The following is a 24,377-nucleotide window of genomic DNA, read 5'->3' on the forward strand; positions in this document are numbered from 1 at the left end:
TGCTGGAAGGTCAGATAGTAGCAGGGAGTTTTCATAGGAGGGGGCAGTGCCTGGGGTTTGCGTGGTAAGAGTAGTCTGGAGTGTTGCAGGAGCATAGCGCCCACAAAACTCATCCTGCCCAAGTTGGGCAACCTTTACCAGGTGCCTGACTAAGGGGTGCAAAGTAGAGAAGTACAATTATTAAAGAGAAAGCCCAACCCTGGTTCAACTGCGGGGACTCTAAGTGCGTGCGAACATGACCAGGCGCAGCAGGAGCTGGCTGGGTAAGACATTCCAGGGCTGAGAGAAATGGCTGCCCGCACCATGGAGTAGTATGTATTCAGGATTTCCAGCGTGAGGCCCTGAGGGGAGCAGTGGATGCTAGCATTCAACTTGGACAATGTCTGCCGACACAGGAGGGCCATTGGGCATGAAACAGAAATTATTGCAGTACTGGGGACTGTGACGGGTCCTATGCCGAAGTTGACAGTGTCAGGTGGTAGCTCACCAAGGGTACTCTGTAATCCCTGAGGGGATGCAGCAGACTTAAAATTATGTGGATCCTGAAACAAAATTTAATTATGCCAACATAATTTTCTGAAAGCAATATTGGTGGTTTGGGAGATTTAGAACCGTCTTTACCATTTTCTTTTGTATTTTGATTAAGCCATATAAAGTTAATGCTTATTTTCATGCAGAATCAATCTGTACCTCAGTCTAGGATGCTGAAATGTTACTTACACTGTATTATTCCATTTCATTGAACCTGATTGTATCATTTTTAAATAAACATGCTTCCGAAAACTCTGATAGAGAAGCATTGTAAAGTCTGATACCAATTTAATTATAGTGCAAACGCTTTGATCTACCTTAGTCAATTTTTTCACTAGTTAGAGAGTGTTAATAGGACAGTCATGGTGTATAAGACGAGTGGGAGTCTTAATACCGTATTAATAAAACTTGTGCAGAACTTTCATTTCATAAGCACAGATGGTTCCTTAAAAGAAAAACTATCATAGATCACCAAATGCAAATTAAATCAAGTCATCTCTGAATTTTGAGCTGCAGGGATTGAAACAGACATTCAATCACCAGCAAGCAAATGTGTATGCAAGCCCAAACATAAAGAGTCAGGGTTTCTCCAATTTCAGTGATTAAGTGCATCTGGGCACTGGGGTCCCACTGAGTACTAGCATGAATTGTGATAGGCTGCCTGCCGGTCTCTGCTCTCTCTCTCTCTCTCTCTGCTGCTCTGTGCAGCTGGGAAACCAGTAACAACCACCTCATCCTACCCCCCAAGTTCCTCAGCACCAAGGTAAGTGTGGGAAACTGAGGGAAAAGTGTCTGGGAGAGGTCCTTTGTAAAAAAAGTTTTCGTGACTCCGTGATTATAAGTTGGGGAGGGTTGGGGCTGACCACTTCCCTGAACTTATCTAAACTTATGCCACGAAGGGTCGGCGTATCTACTTTCCCAAACAATATTGGCTAGTGACCTGGATAAACAGGGTATTCCCTACCTTACTCTCTGAGCGTGAGTGGTTACCGTGGCGATTGTTACTTCCTTGAGAGAGTCGGTGTCCATGGAGCACTGCCTTAGCAGGACAAGTTAGACTTGGCCCCGGGACGGTTCTTCTCCTCAGAGTTTGGGGTCCCACAACCTCATTGACCTCTGCTTTGAGCTGGGAACAGACAAGAGACTGCAGCATTGACAAACACAGAAACGAACAGGACAAACAGATGAGACAAAAGCAGGACAAACACAAGACAGACAAAGAAAACATTAGGGCCCCTGTCAATTTCCCACAATCTGTGGATTTCCTAGGATTGAAGCGAAAACTTTAATCAGCAATCTCTCCTATCTTGCCAGACTTCCATTGCCCATTCATCTTTCCCCACAAGCCCAGGCTCGAGTCGATCAGGCGCCTATCGAATTGGTTAAAATTTAGTTGACTGATTTAGTAGCTTACCGATCTACCTTAACAGGCCAAATCCGTGGCTGCTCAACTGCCGCAGTAGTTGGATTAGACCTTTCGCTATAGGTCTGACCCGCTGGGACAGGGCGAGCCAGCAGGTCCGGACTGGGCTAAATTTAAAATGTCAGGTTTGCTTACCTTGTTCAGAGAAAGGGGTCTGCCGACTAACGCTAAACTGTCGGAAAATTGAGCCCAATTGAACAGAGACCACACAAGTCAGATCGGTTGAAATGGACAAGCTGTTTTTTACAACCCATATGGCTGGAAGGGAAATTGACGAGGTTGACACGGAACTGAAAGTCTGTACAGGTAGATCAAGGGTTCTCTTACCTGAGCTGAGAATCAAGCCAGTTTTTATAGGAATACTGTACAATGATGCGAATTAAAAGTAGGGAAAGTACAATTGCCTTGATAATCAAGTAATCTAATTACAATGGTAATTATCACAAAGCAGTTATCAGAAGAATGTCCTGAATCTAGATACATTGAAGCATCCTGGCAGTATCAATCAGTTATTAATGGGACCAGGAGATTCCAGCTCTCTTCACCGGTAGGTGAGAATGTCCACCTTCTTGGCAGTAAGGTGTTTCCATTGTTTTTCTCCTGTGAGCGAGGTATTCTGATGCCTCTCCATCTAACCTGTCCTTTGTGTGGCTCTGGTATCACTGGGATACGAGTCTACCCTAAGGGCTTTGGGACAGCTGTGTTTATTGGGTTCAGGAAGTGTATTGTCAGTTTGTCTTGGGAAGTGTATTCCCTGGTCTGCGAGTGACAATGGTCATGTCTGGTTTCCTTTGTCAGCCTGTTTGGTCGATGCTGAGGCATTCTGGGTGTTTCTTGTATGGTTTGGACAGGCTTGATTTTCTGTGTTCTGTGTGGCCATGCCATGGGTAGGCAGGGCGGCAGATCTTTTCCCACACTCACCTATGTTTTATTTAAAGATCTAGGACACTAACCTGCAAGTGTTTAAAACTGCTGGGATTTTTCACACCCCAAATCCATTCAAATCTGTCTAAACCAATTCAAACCACAAATCCAAGACCCAAACTATTCAAAAGCCCAATAAAACATACAAATCCCAGATGAGCCTCCAAACTGTTATGACATGGAGTAAACCCCCCCCCCCTTCCCCTGCTTAATTATCTGTTAAAATTCGGCGGCGAAGAACTAGTTAAAGTAAAAGGTAACAACCATATTCCTTAATGTATAACAGCGAATAATTAACTAACAACTACTACAACTCCTATCTTTATTTTCCCTTCGATAATACTAGTCCTACAAAACCACAATTAGAGTCATAGAGTCATAGAGATGTACAGCATGGAAACACTCTCTTCGGTCCAACCTGTCCACGCCGACCAGATATCCCAACCAAACTAGTCCCACCTGCCAGCACCCGGCCCATATCCCTCCAAACCCTTCCTATTCATACCGATCCAAATGCCTCTTAAATGTTGCAATTGTACCAGCCTCCACCACATCCTCTGGCAGCTCATTCCATACACATACCACCCACTGCATGAAAACCTTGCCCCTTAGGTCTCTTTTATATCTTTCCCCTCTCACCCTAAACCTCTGCCCCCTGGTTTTGGACTGCCCGATCCCAGGGAAAAGACTTTGTCTATTTATCCTATCCATGCCCCTCATAATTTTGTAAACCTCTATAAGGTCACCCCTCAGCCTCCGACGCTCCAGGGAAAACAGCACTAGCCTGTTCAGCCTCACCCTGTAGCTCAGATCCTCCAACCCTGGCAACATCTTTTCTGAACCCTTTCAAGTTTCACAACATCTTTCCAATAGGAAGGAGATCAGAATTGCACGCAATATTCCAACGGTGGCCTAACCAATGTCCTGTACAGTCACAACATGACCTCCCAACTCCTGTACTCAATACTCTGACCAATAAAGGAAAGCATAACAAATGTTTTCTTCACTATCCTATCTACCTGCGACTCCACTTTCAAGGAGCTAAGAACCTGCACTCCTAGGTCTCTTTGTTCAGCAAGCTCCCTAGGATCTTACCATTAATTGTATAAGTCCTGCTAAGATTTGCTTTCCCAATATGCAACACCTCACATTTATCTGAATTAAATTCCATCTGCCACTTCTCATCCCATTGGCCCATCTGGTCCAGATCCTGTTGTAATTTATGGTAACCCTCCTCACTGTCCACTACACCTCCAATTTTGGTGTCATCTGCAAGCTTACTAACTATGCCTCTTATGCTCGCATCTAAATCGTTTATGTAAATGACAACAAGTAGAGGACCCAGCACCGATCCTTGTGGCACTCCACTGGTCACAGGCCTCCAGTCTGAAAAACAACCCTCCACCACCACCCTCTGTCTTCTACCTTTGAGCCAGTTCTGTATCCAAATGGCTAGTTCTCCCTGTACTCCGTGAGATCTAACCTTGCTAATCAGTCTCCCATGGGGAACCTTGACAAACGCCTTACTGAAGTCCATATAGATCACATCTACTGCTCTGCCCTCATCTATCTTCTTTGACATTTCTTCAAAAAACTCAATCAAGTTTGTGAAACATGATTTCCTACGCATAAAGCCATGTTGACTATCCTTAATCAGTCCTTGCCTTTCCAAATACATGTACATCATGTCTCTCAGGATTCCCTCCAACAACTTGCCCACCACTGAGGTCAGGCTCACCAGTCTATAGTTCCCTGGCTTGTCTTTACCGCCCTTCTTAAACAGTGGCACCACGTTTGCAAACCTCCAGTCTTCCGGCACCTCACCTGTGACTATCAATGATCCAAATATCTCAGCAACAGGGCCAGCAATCACTTCTCTAGCTTCCCACGGAGTTCTCGGGTACACCTGATCAGGTCCTGGGGATTTATCCACCTTTAACCATTTCAAGACATCCAGCACTTCCTCCTCTGTAATCTGGATATTTTGCAAGATTTCACCATTTATTTGCCTACAGTCTATATTTTCCATATCCTTTTCTGATGCAAAATATTCATTTAAGATTTACCAAAATTCAAATATCAAAACCAGCCAGCGGATGAATCTTCTCTTAGTATCTTTCTCTGTAGATTCTTTTCTTAGGACTTTCTGTTTCACAGGTCACTGATCAATAAAGATACCGTTAATTTTCTGAGCAGTCTCTACATGCTGGTGGCTTGGCAGTTCTCTCTCAACTGTTCACGTTTTCCTGGTCATATACCCCCAAAGCATCGGATTGTGTCATTGTGTCAATATACTAAACTCAAACTTGATTGGAGTTTGGTATTTTTTGGGATGTAATTTAAACTGATTGAACTAGTTCAATTTTGTTTTTGTCTCCACTACACTAACTGCTTGACCAAAAGTTTATATTGTATCTTGTTCAGAACACTTGGTGCTGTCGGGTAGTTCTGCTAGCTTTTAACTTTCTTAAAGGTACAGTACACTTCTGCACCTTCATAACAAGAAGAAGGGGGGAATAGAGTTAAATTACAGGAAACATAGGAACAGACAATAAAAGCTTCTATGAATATGAGAAGAGAAAAAGATTAGTAAAGACAAATGTAGATCTCTTATAAGAAGCCTGGGAAATTATAATGAAGAACAAAGAAATGGCTGAGAATTGAACATATATGTTGATTCTGTCTTCACCAAAGTGGATACAAATAATCTCCCAGAAATGTTAGAGAAGTAAGGACCTCCAGAGAGGACAGAATTGAAGGGAAGTAATATTAGTAAGAAAATAGTGTTGGGGAAATGAATGGAGTTAAAGGCTGACAAATCACTACGGCCTGGTAATGTAAATCCCAGGGATGTATAGAAAGTGGTTGTGGAAATATTGGATGCATATTACTATCTAAAATTCTATAGTTGACCCCAGAGACGTTCTTACAGATTGGAGGCAAATGAAACCATACTCTTTAAAAAGGGTGGGAGGGAAAACCTAGACACCTACAGACCAGTTGGCCTAGTGTCAGTATTGGGGAAAATGCTAGTGTCTGTTATAATAAGATGAGATAACATAGCACTTGGAAAGCATTAAGGAGACGGGCCAAAGCCAGAACGGGATTATGAATGGCAAATCACACTTAACTGGAGTTTTTTTTTGGAGATAACTAAAACAGTAGAATAGATAAGGAAGAACGAGAAGATGGAGTGTATTTGGATTTTCAGAAGACTTTCGATGAGGTTCCTCATAAGTGGTCAGTGGTCAGTACCAAAGCGCATGGACAGTTGAAGAAGATGAAGACATGACTGCCAAGCTGATTCAGTGTGCTATGTGCATGACGTGGGAGGTCATGGACACTGATGGTGTCTCTGGCTCCTATAGCTTCTGAAGGAGCAAATTGCAGCACTGAGGAAAGAACTAGATGAGCTCAGGTTCATCCGAGAGAATGAGAATTTTCTGGACAGGACCTTCAGCAGGGTCATTACACCGAGGATAACAGAAGAGAGAAGAAGGAAAATGACGATGAGGAAGGAATAGATGATTCAAGTACTACCCCGGGGGAAGTACCTCTCATGAATAGGTTGAATCTCTTGGAAACTGTCAAGTCAGGCGACACTGCCAGTCCGAGTCTGTCAATCAAAAACTGGTGCGGAGGCAGAGCCGAAGAGTCAGGCATCATGCAGAGTCATGGTAATAGGGGACTCCATAGTCAGAGAGACTGAAAGGGGTTTCTGCGGCAACAGGTGGGTTTTGGGTATGGTGTGTTGCCTTCCTGGTGCCAGGATCCAGGATGTTACCGACAGAGTGCAAGGAATCCTCAAGGGTGAAGGTGAAGAGCCAGAAGTGGTGGTGCATATTAGCACAAATGACGTCAGGAAGAAGAGGAGGGATACTCTATAGTGGGACTTCAGAGAATTCAGAAGAAGGCTAAAAATCAGGACTTCCAGGATGGCTATCTCTGCCTTGCTTCCAGTTCCTTGGACTGGAGAGGGCAGGAATAGGAACATAATGGACTTGAATGTGTGGCTGAGGAACTGGTGCAGGAAGCAAAGGTTTAAATTCTTGGATCACTGGGATATGTTTTGTGGTAAGGATAAATTATACAAGAGGGATGGGTTGCACCTTAATAGATGAGGGACCAGCATTCTGGCAGGCAGGTTAACCAATGCAGCACAGGTGTTTTTAAACTGGGGGGAGGGGACAAACTGGAAATGTAAGGAGGAAGTTAAAGGGAAAGTGAGAATAAGAAAAGTTAAGAAAGGCAACAGAATCAATGGAGTAGAAAACTCAAGGGATCATACAAGTGAAATAGGGATTGATAAGAAGGGTGAGGGGAGTAACAAGTTAAGAGTATTATATATGAATGCACGAAGCATAAGAAATATGGTGAATGAGCTTGAGGCTCAGTTGGAGGTTGGCAGGTACGATGTTATGTGGATAACTGAGACGTGGTTTCAAGTGGACAGGGCTTGTACTTGCTATCAAAATGACAGACTGACGGACAGAGGGGGTGGGATGGCCCTGTTGGTTGGGAATGATATTCAGTCCCTTGCGAGGAGGACATGGAATCAGGAACAAGTTTTGAGAAGATTTGTAGCTCAGATTGAGGTTCTGGATGTAGATTTGCTCACTGAGCTGGAAGGTTCGTTTCCAGATGTTTCATCATCCTACTAGATAACATCTTCAGTGGGCCTCAGGCAAAGTACTGCTCATAATTCCTGCTTTCTATTTATATGTTTTGGTTTCTTTGGGTTGGTAATGGCATTTCCTGTGGTGAAGTCACTTCCTGTTCTTTTTTTCACTCACTAGTATCCTTACATACAGATAAGGAAGGACACCACTTCGACTGGACAACACATTCATCCTAGGACAAGCTAAACAAGGACACGCACGAGAATTCCTAGAAGCATGGCATTCCAACTAGAACACTATCAACAAATACATCGAGTTAGACCCCATTGACCACCCCTGAAAAAAGAACAGGAAGTGACTTCACCACAGGAAATGACATCACCACAGGAAATGACATCGCCAACCCAAACATATAAATAGAAAGCAGGAATTATGAGCAATGCTTCGCCTGAGGCCTACTGAAGATGTTACCCAGTAGGGTAGCAAAACGCCTGGAAATGAACCTTCCAGCTCAGCGAGCAAACCTACATCCATAGAATCAGGAGATGTAGAGTCAGTATGGATAAAGAATAAAGAACAAAGAAAATTTACAACCCAAGAACAGGCTCTTCAGCCCTCCAAGTCTGAGCCAATTCAAATCTATTGTCTAAACCTGTTGCCCAATTCCTAAGCATCTGTATCCCTCTGCTCCCCACTTACTAATGCACCTGTTCAGATGCATCTTAAATGAATCTACCGTGCCTGCCCCTACTACCTCTGCTGGTGATGCGTTTCAAACGCCCACCACCCTCTGTGTGAAGTACTTGCCGCATGTATCCCCCTTAAACCTTCCACCTCTCACCTTGAAAACGTGACCCCTAGTTATTGAATCCTTCACTCTGGGAAAGCATTTGTCTCTATCCATCCTGTATATACCCTTCATGATTTTGTAAACCTCAATCAGAATAGAGCTGAGAAATTCCAAGGGTAGAAAGACCCTAATGGGAGTTATCTACAGGCCCCCAAACAGTGGTCTGGATATAGGGTGTAAGTTGAATAAGGAGTTGAAATTGGTCTGTCACAAAGGTATTATTACAGTTGTTATGGGGGATTTCAACATGCAGGTAGACTGGGAGAATCAAGATGGTATTGGTCCCCAAGAAAGGGAGTTTGTGGAGTGCCTCTGAAATGGATTCTTAGAACAGCTGGTGCTGGAGCCTACCAGGGAGAAGGCAATTCTGGATCTGGTGCTGTGCAACAGACTGGATCTGATCAGGGACCTCGAAGTAAAGGAACCATTAGGAGGCAGTGATCATAATATGATAAGCTTTAATCTGCAATTTGAGAGGGAGAAGGGACAATCGGAAGAGCCAGTATTGCAGTTGAACAAAGGCAAGTATGGAGCTATGAGGAAGGAGCTGACCAAAGTTCAATGGTTCAATACCCTGACAGGGATGGCAGTGGATCAACAATAGCAGGTATTTCTGGATATACTGCAGAAGATGCAGGATCAATTCATTCCAAAGAGGAAGAAAGATCCTCAGGGGAGGCAGGGGCGGCCGTGGCTGACGAGAGAAGTTAAGGACTGTATAAAGATAAAAGAGAAGAAATATAACATAGCAAAGATAAGCTGGAAGCCAGAGGACTGGGAAACTTTTACAGAGCAACAGAGGATAACTAAAAAGGCAATATCCAGAGAAAAACGTTAGGTACGAAGGCAAACTAACCAAAAATATAAAGGAGGATAATAAAAGCTTTTTTTAGGTATGTGAAAAGAAAAAAAAAAATGGTTAAGACTAAAATTGGGCTCTCAAAGACAGAAACAGGTGAATTTATTATGGGGATCAAGGAAATGGCAGAAGAGTTGAATAGATACTTTGCTTGTGTCTTCCCTAGTGAAGACAGTTCCAATCTCCCAGTTGTAATAGTGGCTGAAGAACCTAGGGTAATGGCTGAACTGAAGGGAATTTATATTAGGCAGGAAATGGTGTTGGATAGACTGTTAGGTCTGAAGGCTGATAAGTCCCTAGGACCTGATGGTCTGCACCCCAGGGTACCTAAGGAGGTGACTCTAGAAAACGTGGACACATTAGTAATCATTTTCCAATGTTCTATTGATTCAGGAACAGTTCCTGTGGATTGGAGGATAGTTAATGTTGTCCCACTTTTCAAGAAGTGAGGTTGAGTCAAAACAGGGAATTATAGACTGGTTAGCCTGATGTCAGTACTGGAGTCAATTATAAAAGATGAAATTACAATTCATTTGGATAACAGTAACAGGATAGGTTAGAGCCAGCATGGGGAAATCGTGCTTGACTAATCTTCTGGAATGTTTTGAGGATATAACTATGAAGATGAACAAGGGAGAGCCAGTGGACATAACGTACCTGGACTTTCAGAAAGCCTTTAATAAAGTCCCACATAGGAGATTAGTGAGCAAAATTAAGGCACATGGTATTGGGGGCAAAATACTGACTTGGATTGAAAATTGGCTGGCTGACAGGAAGCAAAGAGTAGTGATAAATGGGTCCCTTTCGGAATGGCAGGCAGTGACCAGTGGGATACCACAAGGTTTGGTGCTGGGACCGCAGCTGTTTACAATATACATCAATGATATAGATGAAGGCCTTAAAGGTAATATTAGCAAATTTGTTGGGGTGGCAGGGTGAAATGTGAAGAGGATGTTGTGAGAATACAGGGTGACTTGGACAGACTAGATGAGTAGATGGATGCATGGCAGATGCAGTTTAATGTTGATAAATGTGTAGTTATCCACTTTGGCGGCAAGAACAGGAAGGCAGATTACTATCGAAATGGAGTCAAGTTAGGTAAAGGGGAAGTACAACGAGATCTAGGTGTTCTTGTACATCAGTCAAGCATGCAGGTACAGCAGGCAGTGAAGAAAGCTAATGGCATGCTGGCCTTCATAACAAGAGGAACTGAGTAACGGAGCAAGGAAGTCCTTCTGCAGCTGTACAGGGGCCTTGGTGAGACTGCACCTGGAGTATTGTGTGCAGTTTCGGTCTCCAAATTTGAGGAAGGACATTCTGGCTATTGAGGGAGTGCAATCTAGGTTCAGGAGGTCAATTCCTGGAAGGGCGGGACTATCATATGTTGAAAGATGAGAGCGACTGGGCTTATATACATTTGAATTTAGAAGGATGAGAGTGGATCTGATTGAGACGTATAAGATTATTAAAGAATTGGAACTCTGGAGGCAGGAGAAACTTGTTCACCCAGAGAGTGGTGGATATATGGAATGCTCTGCCCCAGAAGGCAGTGGAGGCCAAGTCTCTGGATACTTTCAAAAAAGAGATGGATAGAGTTCTTAAAGATAGTGGAATCAAGGATAATGGGGATAAGGTAGGAACAGGATACCGATTGTGGATGATCAGCCATGATCATATGAATGGTGGTGCTGGGTCAAAGGGCTGAATGGCCTACTCTTGCACCTATTGTCTATTATTTATGAATAGGTGCTGATATATTGCCATCTATTGAGAAACATTCTCAGACAGGAAACAGTAAGTGTGAATAAATGGTCTTTTTTTCTGAACAGCAGTGGCTAGTGGGTCACCAGCTCTTCACAATATCTATAAACATCTTGGATGAAGGAACCAAATGTAACATTTCCAAGTCCGCTGATGACACAAAACCTGTGGGGTTGTGAGATGATGGGACAATGAAAGGAATCTTCAAGGTGATTTGGACAAGTTGAGTGAGTGGAAAAAATGTATAGGAAATGGAATACAACATGGGGCTAAATGTGAAACAACCTGTTCAGAGTTGTTAATACACACCCCTGAAGCAGATCTCCTGGCCCAGAGATTAGAAATGCATTTTGATGTGAAATACTTAAGACAATACATTTTAAATGGTGGCATTTTGGGAAATGTGGTTGTACAAAAGCATCTGGGTGTTCTTCACACCAATGAAAGAAAGTAGATAGACAGGTTCTGACAGCAATTAGGAAGGCAAATGATACATTGGCTTTCATTGCCAGAGGGTTTGAGTTCAGAAGTAGGGATATCTTACAGCTATTATACAGGGCCAGTACTCACTAGAGTTTAGAAGAGTGAGAGAGCATCTGACTGAATTGTAACAGTGCTGGACAGACCATTTCTTTCTGTTATGCAATCTGGAACCAAGGGACACAGTCTCAGGATATTTAGGACCAAGATGAAGGAAAAATTGTTCGCTCAGACGAAGTGTCTCTAGATATATATTCAACAAAGGGATAGTTTTCTTCAGATGTTAAAGATGTCAAGAGGTATGAAGAGAAAATGGAACATGGCGTTTGATAGAGGATCAGCCATGATCATATGGAATGGTCAAGCAGGCTGAAAGGGTTGAATGGCCAACTCCTGCTTCTGGTTTTGATGTTTCAGTACCAGTCATGACTCCTCTTCAGGTACTGAAGTAGCCCAAGTCCATATGCAGCAAGACCTGGATTATATCCAAGCTTGAGCTGACAAGTGACAACAAATATTCACGCCACACGTGTGCCAGGTAATGACCATCTGAAAGATGAAGCTTTCTCAGAGTGGCATTAGCTGAATGGTATTATCACTAGATAACCCAGGTAATGCCCCAGAAACTGGGTTTGAATCCTACCATGGTAGATGATAGAATTTGAATTCAATAAATATATAGAATTAAGATTTTAATCATGAAACTACTGCTGATTTTTGGAAAAACCCACCTGGTTCACTAATCGCCTTTAGAGAAGGAATTTTACTGGCCCACATGTGACCCACAGCAATGTTGAGAGTTAAGCTTCCTCTGGCTAATTGGAGATGGCAATAAATGCTGACCTCGTCAGAGGTACCCACAACCAATGAATGGAAAAATTTAATCATCGCCTTTGACATTCATTGGCACTACTGTCTTGAATCCTCTCAGTAATCTGAGATTCACAGTTGACCAGAAACTGAACTGCAGTAGTCTTATAATGAACATGATGACAAGAACAAGTTAGAGGCTGAGATTCTCTGGTGAGTGTCTCCCCAATGCATGTCCACGACCTACAAGTCATGGGTGTGATAGAGCAATCACACATGCCTGGATGGATGCAGCTCCAATAACACTCAAGAAGCTCAATGCCATCCAGAACAAAGCAGCGGAGTTTTTTACGACCATCCACCACTTGCAATATTCACTCCTGTCTCCCCTACAATGTTCGGCAGCAGTATCCACCATCTACAAGATGCAATGCTGAAATTTACCAAGGCTCCTTAGTCAGCATCTTTCCAAACCCACAAGATTTACAAGTGCAGCAGGTACAAGGGATCACCACCCCCTGAAACTTCTCCTCAAAGTTACATACCATTCTGATGTGTAAATATATTGCTGTTCCTTTACAATCATTGGGCTTCACCCCAATACCCCAACCCTGGCGATGTCTCTGCCATCAAGGATAATAAGGGTTCAAGTCGGTATCTCAACATCGTTTTCTCTGGAGCAGTTAGGGATGGGAAATAAATACTGGTCAAGCTAGTGACACCCACATCCCATGAACAGATAAGTTTTTAAAACCCCTTCAGATGATATTGGGCTTTTGTAAAGCATTACAAGCAGGATATGGTTTGGCTGAATCAGTGGGGAGAATAATTCAGTTAGATCATTCTGAAAATCTCAAGAACTGAGAAATTAACATGAACCAAAGTCTGGGTAACAGATATGAAATTCTTTATCAAAAGTAGAATTTGTTAGAGAAACACAGAGGCAACATCTGTGGAGAGAAAACAGAGTTAATGTTTTACAATGTTGAGGTTAACCAGGGCATTGCCTGGATTGGAGTATGCTAGCTATAAGGAGAGGCTGGACAAACTTGGATTGTGGTACAACCACTCCACAGAGAATACCAGACCTGCTGAGATTCTCCACTTTCCATCTTTAACGCTGTCGCTTGACCAGGCTCCACCTAGTGGTGAGGTTGCGCAGGTAGCAGCTGAAGTCTCATAACTACCTAAAATAGATCATGATTTGGAGATGCCGCTGTTGGACTGGGGTGTACAAAGTCAAAAATCTCACAACACCAGGTTATAATCCAACAGGTTTGATTGGAAGCACACTAGCTTTCAGAGCGCCGCTCCTTCATCAGGTGGTTGACACCTAGTGTGCTTCCAATTTAAACCTGTTGGACTATAACCTGGTGTTGTGTGATTTTTAAAATAGATCAAACTGCTATGAATGTTGTCATTACAAATTCAAAGTAGAAGGTTCTGGAGAAACTGAGCAGGTCTGGCAGCATCTGTGGAGAGAAAAGCAGAGTTAAAATTTTGACTCTCATGACTCTTTGTCATAACTCAAGAGAATTGGATTCAAAACATTAACTCTGTGCTTTCTTGCTGCAGATACTGCCAGACCTGCTGAGATTCTCCAGCATTTTCTGTTTTTGTTTCTCATGACTACCTGCTTTGTCAATCTCTGCCTCTAGGTGGAACCCAGGCCTTCAATGTGTATTCAGAACAGGAGTGAGAAACTAAGACCCAGAAGACGATCTAGACTCTGGTTTCCAGCATCTGCAGTCATAGTTTTTACCCAGAAGAGGAACAGCAGCTAATGTGGAGTTAGCAATTGACATTGGGGACTTTAAAGGTGAGAATACAGTGTGGAAGCAAGATGAACAACAGGACTGAGAGTGGGAATGGAAGAAGTCACATGTGCATGTACACACACAGCAGGACTTTTAAATATTCAATTAATGTTTAAATATCAATAATTCAATATTAAATTAATACATTTACATTAGTAACAATATTAAAGCAAAACAGCATTAATGAGTCAATATGAAGTGGGGAGTACTCATGTTATTTAATTTTTATGGACTAAAATTCTTTTTATTTGCGCCTAATGTGAGTTTGCCTCCAGCAGGAGTTTTACCTAATGCAACAATGCCTTTATTGTCTCTTGTAACAAAGGAAATGAAGCCATGGATAACTTAGAAGTGAAAAGCATAACTGACATTCTTCATGGCTGGGTATTGTACATAATTATTACATTCACAAGCACAGAAATGTCTGGGCTAATATTAAGTAGGCGAAAGTGAGGACTGCAGATGCTGGAGATCAGTGTCGAGATTACAGTGGTAAACAAAGGAGATGACCTGGGGGTTGCAGTAAGAGACGGACTCACTGAAATCCTTGTAGAGAGAGGAGGAGAACGTCTTCAAGGTAGGCACCGTTGCATCCTTTTCCAGCACCACACTAATCTGTGCAAATATTAAGCAATTTGATTACAGCAGAAAAGCATGCTTCTCATGGCGTGTCATGATTAAGTAATCCAGGGGTAAGATGGAGTATGAGACATTTTTACAAAAAGGGAAAGTGGACAATTTAGTCTCTACAGCTTGCTTTGCAATTCAATAAGATCGTGGCTGATCTGTTTGGGTTTACAATTCCCCCTATCTATCCCAATATCATTTGCTCTCCTGCATCACACAAATCTATTCAACATTATCTGTCAACTATTCAGTGACCCTGCCTGTACCACTTTTGTGGCAAAGAGCCAAGATTAGAGTGGTGCTGGAAAAGCACAGCAGGTCAGGCAGCATCCAAGGAGCAAGAGAATCAATGTTTTGGGCATAAGCCCTTCATTGGGAGGCAAGGTGAGCTTGCACAATGGCACTATTGTATAATTCTGCCAAAGCATGGGATCTGTTAGATGCTCTGAGATGGTCTCTCGTAGGCTGTGACCATGGAGCACTGCTTGCTGAGGTACAGGTCCTTCAGGATATGTGATGGTAATATATGGCTTTGTCAATTTTAGTTTTTAAAGTGTGCCATCATGCCTTTTCAGCACATATGATATGAATGGCTGTAAAAGTTTCTGATTGCCTTGAATTACCACCATGATGTGTGAGTTTAATATGGAAAACTTGATCATCTTGTGAACTTTACCTTTTGCTTGAATTAGAATCCCTACAGTGTGGAAACAGGCCCTTTGGCCCAACAAGTCCACATTGACCCTCTGAAGAGTATCCCATCCAAACCCATTCCTCTACATTTACCTCTGACTAATGCACCCAACCTACACATCCCAGAACACTATGGGCAATTTAGCATGGCCAATTCACCGAAACTGCACATCTTTGGATTGTGGTTGGAATCTAGAGCACCCGGAGGAAACCCATGCAGACACGGGGAGAATGTGCAAACTCCACATAGACAGTTGCCCGAGGCTGGAATCAAACCCGAGTCCCTGGTGCTGTGAGGTAGCAGTGCTATCCAGTGAGCCACTGTGCCATCGCAATTAATGAGCAGAGCAAAGGCACCATTCCTCAACCAGCTTGGTTGACTCTGAACTCTGATGTGCATTTGTTTTTTTTTCTTGCTGCCAGTGTTATTAGATTAGATTAGATTCCCTACAGTTGGCCCTTTGGCCCAACAAGTCCACCAACCCTCCGAAGAGTAATCCACACAGACCCATTTACCTCTGACTAATGCACCTAACACTATGGGCAGTTTAGCATGGCCAATTCACCTGACTTGCACATCTTTGGACTGTGGGAGAAAACCGGAGCACCCAGGGGAATCCCTACAGTGTGGAAACAGGCCCTTTGGCCCAACAAGTCCACATTGACCCTCTGAAGAGTATCCCATCCAAATCCATTCCTCTACGTTTACCCCTGACTAATGCACCTAACCTACATATCCCAGAACACTATGGGCAATTTAGTATGGCCAATTCACCTGACCTGCACATCTTTGAATTGTGGGAGGAAACCAGAGCACCCGGAGGAAACCCACACAGACACAGGGAGAATGTGCAAACTCTACACAGACAGTCACCCAAGGCTGGAATCAAATCTGGGACCCTGGTGCTGTGAGGCAGCAGTGCTAACCACTGAGCCACCATGCTGCCCTTTTGATGCAGGAGTACTGCCAATGTGTGACACTGCACCTCATATGAAGATGCATATTGCTTCATTTTCTCCTGTCCATCCACTTAAAACTTTGCAAGGATGTTGCCAGGGTTGACGGATTTGAGCTACAGGGAGAAGCTGAACAGGCTGGAACTGTTTTCCTTGGAACGTCGGAAGCTGAGGGGTGACCGTATAGAGGTTTACAAAATTATGAGAGGCATGCATAGGATAAATAGACAAAGTCTTTTCCCTGGGTTCGGGGAGTCCAGAACTAGAAGGCATAGGTTTAGGGTGAGAGGGGAAAGATATAAAAGAGGGTGGTATATGCATAGAATGAGCTGCCAGAAGAAGTGGTGGAGGCTAGTACAATTACAACATTTAAAAGGCATTTGGATGGGTATATGAATAGGAAGGTTTGGAGGGATATGGGCCGGGTGCTGGCAGGTGGGACTAGGTTGGGTTGGGATATCTGGTCGGCATGGACAGGTTGGACCAAGAGGTCTGTTGGTTTCCATGCTGTACATCTCTATGACTCTATGTCAGTCATTTTTTATTCTGTTGAAGGAATAAAATTTTGCTTCCTTGATCACTCTGCATTTCTGATCATTTTGACATTGGCTATACCTTATCTGCTATCTTTTGATGTACATTTGGAGCCATCATCTGTATTCCACAAAACGACAGAATGTCAGTAATGTTTCAATTGTGCAATGACAGGTTTGTAATTACAACAACAAAAGTCCTTGTTTCTCTCGTAGGGAGGCAAATAATTGGATGGTAATTTGGACACCTGAACAAAATAACTACAATTCAGCAAAATGTTCACTAACACACCCAAATTAACACTCAATAAAAATACTATATATTAAACAATTGTCTTTTGATGCACTAAGCATGAAGGAATCCAAACAATTGTGTAATATTGCATGATTGAGACGACTAGCACCAAAAGTAATTTTGATGCTGTTGAACGTGCCAAACTGTTTAAAACATGCAAAAACAATTAATCAAAGATGGTCTTTCTGCTCAGCCATGCTGAAAAGATTTCAAAAACCAGAAAGCTGTCAGAGCCGTTGGAAGTAGCACGATTATTATCATTTTCACAGTTCAGAGCTGCTGGGGTAAAGCTGCCAAACAGCAATGACCACACTCCACAAGTTTAACTGCTGTTATTTCAGCATCATTATCCAAAAGCACAGCAACAGTATTTCTGTGTACACTGATGAGCTCTACTCTACCACCATCCCTTTCCAATCTTCCACTTTCATTAAATTATCAAGCAGCTTAACTGACATCCATGGAATTTCCTCCAATTAATCATTGAGGAAACTCAAAACCATGGTTCTTGGTACCAACTGCAAACTTCGTTCCCCAGCCACCAAATTCATTGCCCACTTTTAAAAAACATACTCAGGCCAATTCAGAGACCTCCTACACCCATCCCCATAGCATTGCACAACTCCACCCCTGTTTCAGCCCATCTTTCACTTTGTTACTGCTTATTGGACCAATGGTAGTTTTTTTTATTATTCATTCATAGAATGAGGGCATCTCTGGCTTGGCCATTATTTATTACCCTTCCCTACTTGCCCAGAGGGCAGTCAAGAGTCAATCACATTGCTGTGGGTCTGGAGTAACATCAGGCCAGACCAAGTAAGGATAGCAGTTAACTTACTTAAGGGCATTCATGAATCAGATGGGTTTTTCTGACAATCAGCAATGGTTTCATAGAATCCCTACAGTATGGAAACAGGCCATTTGACACAACGAGTCCACACTGACCCTCCAAAGAGCAATTCCTCTACCCTATTACTCTAGATTTCCTCCTGAATAATGCACCTAACCTACACATCCCTGAACACTGTGGGACATTTAACATGGTCAATTCACTCAACCTGCACATCTTTGGATTGTGGGAGGAAACAGGAAACCCACGCAAACACGGGGAGAATGTGCAAAGTCCACACAGACAGTCGCCCAAAGCTGGAATCAAACCTGGGTCACTGGTGCTGTGAGGCAGCAGTGCTAACCACTGAGCCACATAGTCATTAGACTCTTAATTGCAGATATTTATTGAATTCAAATTCCACCAATCTGCTATGATGGAATTCAGTGTCTCTGGATTAATAGGTCAGTGATAATATCACTAGGCCATTGCCATCCCTGAAATACACTATTACAACCTTTAAACTTTCATAAACCTGAGGCCATCTAAATATCTGGAGTCTGTGTCCTAACGCATCCCAAATGCTGTTCGCTCATCATCCCTGTCTAATTGACCTCCAGTGGCTTCTGATGAAGAATTGCTTTGTGTTTAAAATTCTTTCATGGCCTCACCCATCTGTATCTATACTCTTTACTTTAATTTGATTTATTACTGTCACTTGTATCAAAGTATACTGACAAGTGTTATCTAGCCCTACAGTTCAATGGAATACCTGCACTCTTCCAATTCTGCTTTCTTGAGTATTGCTAATTTTAATTGCTACACCATTGGAGATCAGGCCTTCACAAGCACTCAACTTTCCCCTAAACTTTCCTCTGAAATTTGCTCCTCATCTTTGTCCCTCTTTTCTCTTTAACATCTTTTGGCCTACAGGTTTGACTAAACCTTTAGCCATCTACTGTAATATGCCCTTTACATATCAATGTCATACTTTGTTTTATAAAGTCCCCTGCAGGTAAATAGGATAGTGAAGAAGGCATTTGGTATGCTTTCCTTTATTGGTCAGAGTATTGAATACAATAGTTGGGAGGTCATGTTGCGTTTGTACAGGACATTGTTAGGCCACTGTTGGAATATTGCGTGCAATTCTGGTTTCCTTCCTATCGTAAGGATGTTGTGAAACTTGAAACGTTTCAGAAAAGATTTACAAGGATGTTGCCAGGGTTGGAGGATTTGGGCTATAGAGAGATATTGAATAGGCCAGGACTGTTTTCCCTGGTGTGTCGGAGGCTGAGGGGTGACCTTATAGAGGTTTGTAAAATCATGAGGGGCATGAATAGGATAAATCAACAAAGTCTCTTCCCTGGGGTGGGGGAATCCAGAACGAGAGGACATAGGTTTAGAGTGAGAGGGGAAAGATATAAAAGAGACCTAAGGGCAACTTTTTCATGCAGAGGGTGGTGCATGCATGGAATGAGCTGCCGGAGGAAGTGGTGGAGGCTAGTACAATTGCAACATTTAAAAGACATCTGGATGGGTATATGAATAGGAAGAGTTCTTCCTCATCAGATACCTGTCTTAGTCCTGTAAATTCTGAGACATACCTGAAGTGGAAATGCAAAAATTAAAAGTTCTTTTTTTAAAACTGAATGCATCAGCATCGTAGATACATCAGATAGCTGTGAGACAGCGCAAGGGACCAAGGTTCAATTCCACCCTCAGGCGACTGTCTGTGTGAAGATTGCATATTCTCTGTGTCTGCGTGGGTGTCCTACTGGTGCTCGGCTTTCTCCAACAATCCAAAGATGTGTAGGTGAGGTGAATTGGCCATGCTAAATTGTCCATAATGTTCGGGGATGTGTAGGTTGGGTGCATTAGTCAGGGGTAAATGTAGGGGAATAGTTGAGTTACTCTTCAAAGGTTTCATGTGGACTTGTTGGGCCAAAGGACCTGTGTCCACACTGTCAAGATTGTATGATTTTAAGAAGTCGGTAAATTGTGTCCACTGCCACCTAGTGTACAGACTGGAAAAGCCTTCAGAGGGCACCTGCAGGTACCCAACAGAACCACTGGGTGGCACTGCTGTATTGCAAGAGAAGCAGTCGAAAACCCTATAACCCAGACAGAAGGGTCACTCCTGAGTGAACTCTGAGCACTGGCTGACCTCGAAGGAGAAGTCGTCAAAATCCTCCACTAATGACATACACAGGAGTCAGCTTTTTTTTTACAAGACTTTTCCCCGTCTCTGCAAACAGTGAACCTACTCTGACAGAATCATTCCCAGAAAGAAAATGAACTGAAGAGCTTCATAGTAGGTTTATAGTAACCAGTAAAAAATCTCATAACAACATCTTATCAACTTCAATTCTGTAGAATGAATGTCAATGAGAGGACTTCAGGAGGGCTTTTGCCAACATCTATGAGCACAAGTAAGTTTGAGAGATAATCACCTGCCGAGAAGAATAATCCTGATGAAGGGCTTATGCCCGAAACGTCAACTCACCTGCTCCTCGAATGCTGCCTAACCTGCTGTGCTTTTCCAATGCCACACATTTTGACTGAGAATAATCCTGTCCTAAATAGACATTAATCCTAACTCGATCCTATTATTAGACTGTGCCTCATTATAATCCTAATTCCTATCCTAAACATTAACAGTAACACTAATATGGTGGCTCAGTGGTTAGCGCTGCTGCCTCACTACGCCAGGGATCTGGGCTCGATTCCAGCCTCAGGTGACTGTCTGTGTGGAGATTGCACATTCTCCCCGTGTGTGTGTGTGTTATCTCCAGATGCTTCAGTTTCTTCCCACAGTCCAAAAGAGTGCAGGTTAGGTGAATTGGCCAAGCTAAATTGCTCATAGTGTCCAAGGATGTGGAGATGGGGCGCATTAGTCAGGGGTATATGTAGAGTGATAGGATGGGAGAATGGGTCTGGGTGGGTTACTCTTCGGAGCATGGTTATATTGGGCCGAAGGGCCTGTTTCCACACTGTCGAGATTCTATGATTCTGTAGGGATTCTATGAATACCTTAGATTAACTGTATGATTCTGATAGTCTTAGCTGAATCTAAACCTCAATACTTAGCTTCTAATCCAAATCCATACACCTAATCCCTCACCCCAATACCAAACCTGCCCAAGACACCAATCCTCTAATCCCACCCCCAATTCAGATTGTGCAAATGCATACCTAATTCTAACCCAACCCTAACCCCATGCCTTAACTCACAACCTTAACCTTTAATCGCAAACTCAAGCCTAACCTATTGTGCCCAACTTCTAACCATAATGCAATTCAATCCTTGCCCTAATTTTAATAAATTGTATCTTTGCTTTTTCTAGTGTTCTGAGACAACAGTAGCCCAATAGGCTGCAATGTGGTGAGTGGAAGATGGCTGTAAGGATATACCACCTTATGCAAAGGCTGTAGATTGCCTTAGATTAGATTAGATTACTTACAGTGTGGAAACAGGCCCTTCGGCCCAGCAAGTCCACACCAACCCGCCGAAGCGCAACCCACCCAGACCCATTCCCTTACATTTACCCCTTCACCTAATACGAGGAAAGCTGTGAGAGGCTTTTGGCCTAAAAATCCCAGTTTTATTCCAGTCATGGTTTAATATCATCATGTGGATGACTGCTAGCCAATAACAAAGGCACAGTCGAGAGTGTGGTGCTGGAAAAGCACAGCAGCATCCGAGGAGCATGAGAGTCGACGTTTCGGGCATAAGCCCTTCATCAGGAATGAGGCTCGTAGGACAGGATGGCTGAGAGATAAATGGGAAGGGGGTGGAGGTGGGTGAAAGGTAGCTGAGAATGCAATGGGTAGAGAAAGGTGGGGGAGAAGGTGATAGGTCGGAGAGGAGGGTGGAGCGGATGGACAGAAAGGATGATGGACAGGTCAAGAGGGCGGTGCCGAGTTGGGAGAAAGTGGGGGGAGGGAATACGAGGAAACTGGTGAACTCATATTAATCCCGTGTAGGTGCTGGGTTCCAAGGTGGAAGATGAAGCGTTTTTCCTCCAGGCATCGCGTGATTTGGGTTTGCTGATGAAGGAGACCCAGTACCTGCATGTCCTTGGTGGAGTAGGACAGGGAGTTAAAGTGTTCAGCCACAGGGCTGCGGGGTTGGTTGGTGCAGGTGTCTCAGAGATCCTCCCTGAAATGATCCACAAGTTGGCGTCCTGTCTCCCCAATGTGGAGGAGACCACATCGGATACAACGGATATAGTAAACGTGGAAGTACAGGTATATTTCTGTCGGATGTGGAAGGATCCTTTGGGGCCTTGGATGGAGGTGAGGAGGGAGGAATGGGACAGATGTCAGGGAAAGGTGCCGGGAATGGGTGTGGGCTGGTGGAAGGCATGGATCTGACAAGGGAATCATGGAGGGAATGGTCTCTCCGGAATGCTGATAGGGGTGAGGAGGGAAATACATCCCTAGTGATGGGGTCTGTTTGTAAGTGGCAGAAGTGCCGGAGGATGATGTGATGTATACAAAGGTTGGTGGGGAGGAAGGTGAGGACTGGGGGGTTCTGTCTTGTTGTGTTGGGAGGGGTGGAGTTCAAGAACAGAAGTGCAGAAAGTGGAGGAGATACGCTGGAGGGCATTGTCAACCACGTGGGAAGGGAAATTGCTGTCTTTGAAGAAGGAGGTCATCTGTGAGGTTCTGTGGTGGAGCTGGTCATCATGGGAACGGATGCTGCATAGGCAGAGGAATTGGGAATAAGGGATGGCATTTTTACAGGAGACGTGGCGGGAGGATGTCTAGTCCAGGTAGCTGTGAGAGTCGGTGGGCTTTGTAGTAGATGACTGTGATTAGTCGGTGCCAGACATAGAGATGGAGACGTCCAGGAAGGGGAGCCCCTCCGAGATGGTCCAGGTGAATTTGGCATAGGAGTGAAAGGTGTTTGTGAAGTTGATGAACTGTTCAACCTCCTCATGGGAGCACGAGGTAGCACCAATACTGTCATCGATGCTGTGGCGGAAAAGGTTGCGGATAGTGGCAGTGTAGCTGCAGAAGACGGATTTTCCATGTACCCAACAAAGAGGCAGCATAGCTAGGGCCCATGCAGGTGCCCATGGCTACCTCTTTGGTTTGGAGGACGTGAGAGGATTGGAAGGAGAAGTTATCGAGGTTGAGGACCGGTTCGGCCAGGTGGATGAGGATGTGAGTCAAACCGTACTGGTTGGGACAGCATGAGAGGAAGAAACGGAGGGCTTGGAGGCCTTTGTCGTGTTGGATAGATGTGTGCAAGTACTGGATGTCCATGGTGAAGATAAGGCAAAGGGAGCCGGGGAAATGAAAGATTTAGAGGAGATGAAGGGCGTGGCTGGTGAACCAAATATAGGTGGGGAGTTCCTGGACTAAAGGGGACAGGACGGTGTCAAGGTATGCAGAGATGAGTTCGGTGGAATAAGAGCAGTAAGAGGTAGAATCAGGTGGTGTGGGGTTCTCAGACTATGAGGTTGGAGGCTGTGGATGGGAGATCCCAAGAGGTGATGAGGTTGTGGATGGTCTGGGAGGTGATGGTTTGTTGATGGGAAGTGAAGTTGTGGTCAAGGGGGCAGTAGGAGGAGGTGACTGCGACAAAGGCACAGGCGGAATGGCAATTGTTGAGAGAAATGGTGTTACTCTAGAATGGAGAACAGAAGGCATTGATGTTCCATGTAGCTACTACCATCTGTCCCAGGGTGGCCACTCAGCAAACCTCATAAGCCACCAAAGGGCAGATCACTGACCTGCTGTAACACCCTGTAATTCTCTTTGAGCACAGGTAGGAGCAGCTCTAGTGACAACAGTCTGAATTTGGATACCTTGTGCGACCCAAGCCTCAGTTTTGACTCCAGCAGATTGGATTTATGCTCGTACTGTAATGGCAGTGGGGACATTGACCATCAGAAGCTGCATCCTGCTTGGCTCAATGTGTGCCATCATTTCCATTGGAGGACAGAAAGGGCTCAAAGTTCTGCACAAAGCTTAGAGCAAAGTTAATGCAAAACCCCGTCCATCCTTCTTGACGTTGCACTCCGGACTTATGCCAGGCCCACCAATGTAGCAAGCATTTCATTGTGCCTATTCATTGGACTTCATCTGGAGGCTGCCCCATTGAAGGACTTACCTGAGTCACTGCAACAGAACTTGTGTGTGACCTCACTAGTGTGAACTGGCATCTGCATTTCCTTATCAAGTGCCTTTTGAACATCTAAATGTACTACATGTATTATCTGTTATACCAGTAACACCTCAAAAAGACAGACTTGCTGTACAGTTTGCGTGAGCAATGTTTAATCATATTGTTCTGCCACCATATCACCCATAATATGTTATAGGACTTTTCTGATGAACAATTTCATGCTAACTACTCCA

The 24,377-nt window shown here is 43.8% G+C and overlaps 1 long non-coding RNA gene across 1 annotated transcript; it reads left to right on the forward strand.

Moving 5' to 3' along the window:
• The first annotated feature begins 1,234 nt into the window (after positions 1–1,234).
• On the forward strand, positions 1,235–24,245 carry LOC132823270 (uncharacterized). The gene is made up of 3 exons (XR_009645523.1): positions 1,235–1,294; positions 13,916–14,076; positions 23,785–24,245. It is a non-coding gene; the product is annotated as an uncharacterized LOC132823270 (long non-coding RNA).
• The last annotated feature ends 132 nt before the right edge of the window (positions 24,246–24,377 follow it).

Source organism: Hemiscyllium ocellatum, chromosome 16 (assembly GCF_020745735.1).
Source record: "Hemiscyllium ocellatum isolate sHemOce1 chromosome 16, sHemOce1.pat.X.cur, whole genome shotgun sequence".
Taxonomy (NCBI): Eukaryota; Metazoa; Chordata; class Chondrichthyes; order Orectolobiformes; family Hemiscylliidae; genus Hemiscyllium; species Hemiscyllium ocellatum.